This window comes from Pongo abelii, chromosome 20, assembly GCF_028885655.2.
Source record: "Pongo abelii isolate AG06213 chromosome 20, NHGRI_mPonAbe1-v2.0_pri, whole genome shotgun sequence".
Classification (NCBI taxonomy): Eukaryota; Metazoa; Chordata; class Mammalia; order Primates; family Hominidae; genus Pongo; species Pongo abelii.
Window position 1 is genome coordinate 63,606,096 of NC_072005.2, and position 8,180 is coordinate 63,614,275.

Genomic DNA, 8,180 nt, shown 5'->3' on the forward strand with positions numbered 1-8,180 from the left:
GCTAGATCTTTTTCTTCCAGGTCCTCCCAATCCTGAGGAGATTAAGAGTCTAGCACCTTTTTTTTTTTTTTTTTGAGTCTAGCACCTTTTAAAGGTCTGAATATGAAACATTTGTCATCTATTGTCTCTAAGGGCAGCCACTATAAGACTTCAAAAGAACCTTAGGGCCAGGCGCAGTGGCTCACACCTGTAATCCCAACACTTTGGGAGGCCAAGGCAGGCGGATCACCTGAGGTCGGGAGTTCAAGACCAGCCTGACCAACATGGAAAAACCCCGTCTCTACTAAAAATACAAAAATTAGCTGAGCGTGGTGGCATGTGCCTGTAATCCTAGCTACTTGAGGGGCTGAGGCAGGAGAATCGCTTGAATCTGGGAGGCAGAGGTTGCGGTGAGCCAAGATCATGCCATTGCATTCCAGCCTGGGCAACAAGAGCCAAACTCCATCTCAAAAACAAACAAACAAACAAACAAAAAACCTTGTCCACAATCTTTTATTTTAACCTGAACATTTTCTTTCTGTAGATTCCAGCTATTTAGACAAACTCAACCAATTGTCAACCGGAAAATATTTAAATTTACCTATAGCCTGGAAGCACCCTCCCGTCTCATGCCTCCCTAAAATGTATAAAACCAAACTGTACCCCGACTACCTGGGGCACATGTTCTCAGGACCTCCTGAGGGCTGTGTCACGGGCTATGGTCACTCATATTTGGCTCAGAATAAATCTCTTCAAATATTTTACAGCATTTGACTCTTTTCGTTGACAAACTGTACACTTAAAAATGGTTAAGACAGGGCCAGGCGTGGTGGCTTATGCCTGGAATCCCACCACTTTGAGAGAGGCTGCAGCAGGAGGATCACTTGAGCCCAGGAGTTCAAGACCAGCCTGGGCAGCATAGTGAGACCCCATCTCTACAGAAAATTGAAACCTGAGCCAGGCATGATGGTGTGTGCCTCTCTAGTCCCAGCTACACTCAGAGGCAGCGAGAAGATTGCTTGAGCACAGGAGTTTGAGGCTACAGTGAGCTATGATCACACCACTGAACTCCAGCCTGAGTAACGAGCGAGATCCTGTCTCCAACACTTTTTAAAAGCAAGGGTTAAGATGGTAGATTTTATGTTATATATATATATATTTTTTTTTTTGAGACAGAGTCTTGCTCTGTTGCCCAGGCTGGAGTGCAGTGGTGCAATCTCAGCTCACTGCAACCTCCACCTCCCGGGTTCAAGCAATTCTCCTGTCTCAGCCTCCCGAGTAGCTGGAATTACAGGCACATGCCACCACACCCAGCTAATTTTTGTATTTTTAGCAGAGATGGGGTTTCACCATGTTGGCCAGGCTGGTCTTGAACTCCTGACCTCAGGTGATCTGCCCACCTCAGCCTCCCAAAATGCTGGGATTATAGGCATGAGCCACTGTACCCAGCCTGTGTTATATATCTTTTGCCACAATTAAAAATAATTTTTTAAAATTAACACATAAATAGGCCGGGCACGATGGCTCATGCCTGTAATCCCAGCACTTTGGGAGGTCGAGGCAGGTGGATCACCTGAAGTCAGGAGTTCGAGACCTGCCCGTCCAACATGGTGAAACCTCATCTCTACTAAAAATACAAAAAATTAGACAGGTGTGGTGGCGGGTGCCTGTAGTCTCAGCTACTCGGGAGGCTGAGACAGGAGAATCGCTTGAACCTGGGAGGCAGAGGTTGCAGTGAGCTGAGATCGTGCCATTGCACTCCAGCTTGGGCAACAAGAGGAAAACTGTGTCTCAAAACAAAAAACAAAAAAACAGAAAAAAAACACATAAATAAATGACACCTACCTTGTAAGCTCATCCTCCATGCTGGGAACACATTTTTGCCTCTTGGCTTGGTTTCCCAAGGAGTATATTACCCCAGAGTTTCAGAGATACACACGTTCTAGTCCTCACCTAAGCTAATTCCATTCCAGTCCAACTCTTCCAGTTTTAAATGGCCCCTTTTGTAGGAACATCCACATCACTCATCTGGGAATATCATGATTTGGCAATTTAATGATCTCTAGGCAAAGACACAGTAGAGATTTTACCCACTGGTGTGGCTTGGAATGCTGCCTGTGGTGGCTCAGTGCTGTGCTCAACTTGGCAGAACCAGAGTGATGTTTCACAGAGTCCACTTTCTGTTATGGTTCTCGGCTGGGCTTGGCCACCAGAGGTGTTTGCCTGGGATCGAGAATGCATGGGTGGAGCGGCAGCTGTGTGTGCTGTGTGTGTGTGTGTGTTTAGAGGTTACAGTTGGGCCAGGTGCTATGCAGCTTATGCATGTCCCTGCCAGCTGCCGACTCACTGTGTGTGTGTGTGTGTGTGTGTGTGTGTGGTTAGAGGTTACAGTTGGACCAGGTGTTGTGTGTGTGTGTGTGTGTGTGTGTTTAGAAGTTACAGTTGGACCAGGTGCTGTGTGTGTGTGTGTTTAGAGGTTACAGTTGGACCAGGTGCCGTGTGTGTGTGTGTGTGTGTGTGTGTGTGTGTGTGTGTTTACAGGTTACAGTTGGGCCAGATGCTACACAGCTCATGCACATCCCTGACAGCTGCCAGGTCACCTTGTGTGTGTGTGTATGTATGTGTGTTTAGAGGTTACAGTTGGACCAGGTGCTGTGTGTGTGTGTGTGTGTGTGTGTTTAGAGATTACAGTTGGACCAGGTGCTATGCAGCTCATGCATGTCCCTGCCAGCTGCCAGCTCACTGTGTGTGTGTGTGCGCACATGTGTGTGTGTGTTTAGAGGTTACAGTTGGACCAGGTGCTGTGTGTGTGTGTGTTTAGAGGTTGCAGTTGGACCAGGTGCCGTGTATGTGTGTGTGTGTGTGTGTGTGTGTTTACAGGTTACAGTTGGACCAGGTGCTATGCAGCTCATGCATGTCCCTGCCAGCTGCCAGCTCACCTTGTGGACCATGGGGGCATTCCCAGCTCCCACTGAAACCACCTTTGCAAAAATTATATCAGTGAGAAAATGTTGGCAGTGGAGGAGATCTGATCTAGCCAACCCTCCTCTTGCCTTTAGCTTTCAAGTTACCTTAATTATCACTGGGCTTAGGCTGAGCTAACTTTGAGAGACATTTAGGTTATAGTTTAAGTAATAACAGCCCTTCCCCAAAACTCAACCACCTTTGTAAAGCTAATGAGAGACCACCAGAGTAGGGGAGGGGAGAAGACTGAATTCTGCTAAGGTGTAGACTTAAAGATTGCCAGCTGTTATTCTGGAGGTCCTGCAGGTAACATTGCTATTGTGGACTGGCCTTTTGAGATATCTTTTCAGGTTTTTTGCATGTCTGACACCCATGGCTCCACCTAGACCCATCCACAGTGGCTCCTGTGGCCCTACCCAGAACCAACTCAATGTAAGAGGATGGTTTCAACTCCCTATGATTTCACCTCTGACCCAACCAATCAGCAGCAACCACCCATTGCATAACCACCTTCGCCCCTTATCCCAAACTACTTTTGAAAAACCCCCAACCTACAAGCCTTTGATGAGATTGATTTGAGTAATAACTCCATCTTTTGTATGGCGCGGCTGGCCTCACAGCAATTAAATTGTTTCTTTACTGCAATACCATGGTCTTTATTTGTGCAGCAGACAGGAAGAAACTTTTGGGTGGTTACACCACTAGTTTCTCCTGGGCTGTTTGCATGTTTTTAGCTCACACTGAGGGGCTCCAGGGGCTCCTGCAAAATGCCCCATCCTCACAGGCCATGAGAGACTGACGGAGGTTCCAGTTCATCTCCGTGGGTGCTGGCAAGACCTCCCAGATCCATTTGCACTTGTTCTTCTTCACTTTCCTTTCTCAACGGCAGCAACGGCAGCACCAGCACCAAACACAAGTTCCAGGGCTAAGCTCGACTTTTGAGCCACCGCCCACAGTTGCAGAAGGTCAAGTCCCTATTTTAAAACAAAAGCAGAAGAAATCCTCGTGTCACATCACTCCTAGTGATTCCAACACCTTGGATTGGACCCTGTGCCAGATCTGCCATCTTTTTCTCAACGTCTCCTGTACGTCCGGTCTGGGTCTCTGGTCACGCATGAATTCTGCTTTCACTGGACATTTCCACTTGGGTCTGGTTCCAGTTCTTCTCAGTCCCTTGACTCCAAACTCTCAATTGTTTCTTTTCCAGTGTTAATCAGATGTGCTCAAGATGCCAGCACCTACCCACTCACCAGGTCAGAAGGCTGGGACGTCTTGGGTCCTTCTGCTCCCCTCAAATCCATCACTTGCATCTCCTACAGAAACCTTGGTTTGTCCACACCTGTCTCCCACTGCCTCCATCCCCACGCCACCCTCCTTAGCTGCCAAGCTTCTGTTATCTCTTCCCTGTTCAAGAATGACCATTTCCTTGTGGTATCTGCTTCCTCACTGCCCCTTTCCCATACATTCGTCACATACAGCCAAGGTCACCTTTCCAAAAAACATACTGGCCATGAGTACATTGGGCTGCCTGGGAAGAGCCAGACCCCAGCAGGAAGCTGCAGAAACTGTCAAGGCAGGGAAGACAGAGACCTCCTCTGTCCCCACTCTGAGTAGGAGCAAGGAGGGAGGCCACAGAAGGTGAGTCAGGGTGTTGCCAGGGGAGGCTGCATCTGCTTGTCCCCCTCTCTCTCTCTGTCTGCCTCTCTAAAGACCTCACCCTTCTCAGGGAGTAGGTGCAGCAAGGGAAGAAGGCCCCAGAGATGCTCGTGACCCTGACCTGCTGGGTCAGCCTTTTTTCCTTCTCTGGAATTGCCTTTTTTCTTCTCAGAGGGTGGAGGCCCTTGGCTTTGCCTGAAATTCTTTGCTTAGTCACTGAACACATAAACCTGTTACCTGTCAGTCACCCCAGGCAGAGACAAAGCTATGGTTCTTAATTGCTCCTGTCCGCCCCAAGTTCGGCCAATCAGTTTCTTATCGCTGCCAATTTTACCTCGTTTTTCTTTTTTCTTTATTTTATTATTATTATTTTTTGCGATGGAGTCTCACTCTGTCACCCAGGCTGGAGTGCAATGGCCCAGTCTCAGCTCACTGCAACCTCCGCCTCCCCAGTTCAAATGATTCTCTGGCCTCAGCCTCCTGAGTAGCTGGGACTACAGGCACCCACCACCATGCCCAGCTAATTTTTGTATTTTTAGTAGAGATGGGGCTTCACTATGTTGGCCAGGCTGGTCTCGAACTCCTGACTTTGTGATCTGCCTGCCTCAGCATCCCAAAGTGCTGAGATTACAGGCATGAGCCACCGTGCCCCACTGTTTTTCTTTTTTGTGATGAGAAGCTCTATTTATAATAACCCCAAACTGACAACAACCCAAATGTTCATCAGGTGATTAAAGAAGTTGTTTTGTATTTTTACAATCAATATTCCTCAACAATAAAGAGTAAACTATTGGCAGATGCATCATCATGCTTAAATCCCCAAAAGCTGGGTGTGGTGGCTCACATCTATCATCCCAGCACTTTGGGAGGCTGAAGCGGGAGGATCACTTGAGCCCAGGAGTTTGAGACCAGCCTGGGCAACATAGGGAGACCCCATCTCTACAAAAATACTTAAAAATTAGCTGGGTGTGGTGGAGCATGCCTGTAGTCCCAGCCACCTGGGAGGCTGAGGTAGAGGATGGCGTGAGCCCAGGAGATTAAGGCTGCAGTGAGCCATGATTGCTCCACCGCACTCCAGCCTGGGCGACAGAGCAAGACTCCATCTCAAAAGAAAACAAACAAACAAACAAAAAAACGTTAAAATGAGGTCATTATGGTGGGTGCTGATTGAATAGGACTGCTATTCTTATTAGAAGAAGAAGTTAGGGCATGAAAAGATCACATTCTTTCACCACTTTCTTCTAAACAGGCTTCTTCCTCCCTCCCACCCATGACACAGCTGTGCTCAAAATCTACTATGTTGTCAGATCCAACAGTCACTCCTCCGTCCTCAGGTTACGTGGCTTCATTGTGGCAATCAACACACTTGACCTCTTCCTCCTTCTCAAAAATGCTTTCTTCTTGTCCCTTCATAGACCCTCTATCCTGATTGTCCTGGCCCCACCTTCTTCCAGCTCTCCTTCTTCTGCTTGTAGGTACTAAAGCTGAAAGCGTGCACAGCCTCTGACCCCGCCATTCTTATTCAGGGACCCCAGATGACCACTCCCCAAATGTGCATTGAGCGCCGAATAATAATAATTGCCAACATGCATCGAGTGCCCACATTAGGCCAGTCATGCGCCCCGTCCGGGAATGCATTTAGACGAACAATTTATATCTCCTTCACATTTCACAGAGCTGACAGTCTCGTGGGGCCCCAATTGTCAAAAAAGTTGAGAATAAGCAAGTTCTCACAAGCTTGGGAAAAGATGGATTAGTCAGCAGCCAGGGAAACAGGGAGCTATCAGAATCAGTTTTAAAGTCGTACAACTGACCCATGGCAGCCTGCCTCAGTGAACGCGCCTTTGCATGCCAAACAATCGTTTGGTTAGGAGGGACTCACTCTGATACACACGTCTCTGAGTGCCAACCAATCCACAAGGGTCCCACTCGAGAAATCACGGTCCTGCAGATGATGTCAGCCCCTTGACGTCTATGAAAGCCCCACAACCTCTGAACTCCACATTGCCCCGAAACCCTCCATAAAACCAGACCGTTCTGCACAGAGAGACTGTCTGGTTAGCAGAGCTCTCTCTCCTTTCTTATGGTAAGAAATCAATTCAGCGTTGTTCTTTTATTTCAGATATTGAATTGTGTTAGCTTGGGCTGCTATGACAAAGTACCACAGACCGAGTAGCTTAAACAACAGTGTATTTTCTGACAGTTCTGGAGGCAAAAAGTCTAAGATCCAGGTGTTGCTGGGGTTGGCTCCTTCTGAGGCTTCTCTTTGGCTGATATCTGGCTGCTTTTCCCCTATGTCCTTACAGGGTTGTCCCTCTGTGTGTGTCTGTGTCCTGGCCTTCTCTTCTTAAAAGGATAGCAGCATATGGATTAGGACTCACCCTAATGATCACATTTTATTTACCTCTTTAAAGATCCTATCTCTGGCCAGGCACAGTGGCTCACGCCTGTAATCCGAGCACTTTGGGAGGCTGAGGCGAGCGGATCACAATGTCAGGAGTTTGAGACCAGCCTGGCCAATATGTTTGAAATCCCGTCTCTACTAAAAATACAAAGATTAGCCAGGCGTGGTGGCGGGTGCCTGTAATCCCAGCTACCCGGGAGGCTGAGGCAGGAGAACTGCTCGAACCCAGGAGGCGGAGGTTGCAGTGAGCCAAGATCGTGCTACTGCACTCCAGCCTGGTGACAGAGCGAGACTCCATCTCAAAAAAAAAAACAAAAAAAAACCCACAAATACCACTGGGTGACAGTTGTCTACAGTATTCAGAACAATAGCATCCTATCCAGGTGTGTGGTCTGGGAGCAAGTGGCTGTCCTAAAGAGGCTGGGTGTGCAGTAGACTCTACCAACTAGGTGAGTGTAAGTGCAATCTAGGATGTTCACACAATGATGAAATTGTCTAACAGCGCACTTCTAAGCACGTTTAGGGATGCATGCCTGTATAGAGTTCTTGGCAGGTGTCAAGTAAGTGGAATTCTTCCAAGGAAATTTTTCCTTTTCTTCTTTTTCTGAGACAGGGTCTCACTCTGTCGCCCAGGCTGGAGTGCAGTGGCACAATCACAGCTCACTGCAGCCTCCGCCTCCTGGGCTTACGTGATCCTCCTGCCTCAGCCTCCCAAGTAACTGGGACCATGGGAGTGCGCCACCATGCCTGGTTACATTTTTTTTTTTTTTTTTTTTTTCTGAGATGGAGTCTTGTTCTGTCTCATCCAGGCAGGAGTGTAATGGCAGGATCTCGGGTCGCTGCAACCTCTGCCTCCTGTGTTCAAGTGATTCTCTTGCCTCAGCCTCCCGAGTAGCTTAGATTACAGGTGCCTGCCACCACACCCGGCTGATTTTTGTATTTTCAGTAGAGACGGGGTTTCCCCATGTGGGCCAGGCTGGTCTCGAACTCCTGATTTCAAGTGATCCGCCTGCCTCGGCCTCCCAAAGGGCTGGGATTACAGGCATGAGCCAACACCCAGTGGCTATTTTTATTTTATTTAACATATTCTCTATATTATCCAGGCTGGTCTCAAACTCCTGGGCTCAAGCAATCCACCCACCTCGGCCTTCCAAAGTACTGGGATTACAGGCATGAA